Source organism: Mirounga leonina, unplaced genomic scaffold (genome assembly GCF_011800145.1).
Source record: "Mirounga leonina isolate KUSES-001 unplaced genomic scaffold, KU_Mleo_1.0 Mir_152, whole genome shotgun sequence".
Taxonomy (NCBI): Eukaryota; Metazoa; Chordata; class Mammalia; order Carnivora; family Phocidae; genus Mirounga; species Mirounga leonina.
Genome location: NW_023270380.1, coordinates 21,041,642 through 21,042,332, shown reverse-complemented (window position 1 = coordinate 21,042,332; position 691 = coordinate 21,041,642).

Below are 691 nucleotides of genomic sequence, written 5' to 3'. Positions count from 1 at the left end.
GGGAGGGGGCGCCCCGAGCGGCGGCGGCGGGGCGGAGGCCGCGGCCGGCCGGGGGCGCCCCTGGGGACGCGCGGCCCGCCGGGGCTCCGGGGCCGCCCGACCCGCCCGCGCGCAACTTTCCCCGCAGGTGGCGGCGCGGGGCCGGAGCCGGACGCCTGACGCAAGATGGCTGTGCTCGGCGAGCCCGACAACAATGCGCGGCCGCCGCCGGCCGCCCGGGCCTCCGCAGCGCCGTGCGCTGGCACCGCCGGAGCGGGCGACCCGGTGGCCGCGGCTCCCGCCGAGCTCCCCGGCGGCCGGCGGCGAGGCGGGAAATGCGGCTTGGGGCCGGCTGCCTTGAGGCGCGGGGCTCCGGTGGTCCTCGGGTACCTGGGCCGGTCCCGCAGGGTCCTGCCGACGCTCCACCACCGTGCGCAGGCTTCCAGGACGCGTGTCCTGCGGACAGCCGGCGAACGGCGGAGGGCACTCCCTCGGGGCGCAACCTGAAGCTTTTGTAGAGCATCTCGGTCATGAACAGTGGCCTGAAACGGATGTACGGCCATCGGACGCGAGGGGGGAAGAGATTCGTCCAAGGTCACTTAAGGAAGGCACAGACCCAGGAGCAGCAGGAAACTCCAGGCCTCCTGGGTCGTTATGATTTAACGAATGTTAAGTGTCGGTGGTGGCCGTGCAGAACGCGGGCAGTCTGCAA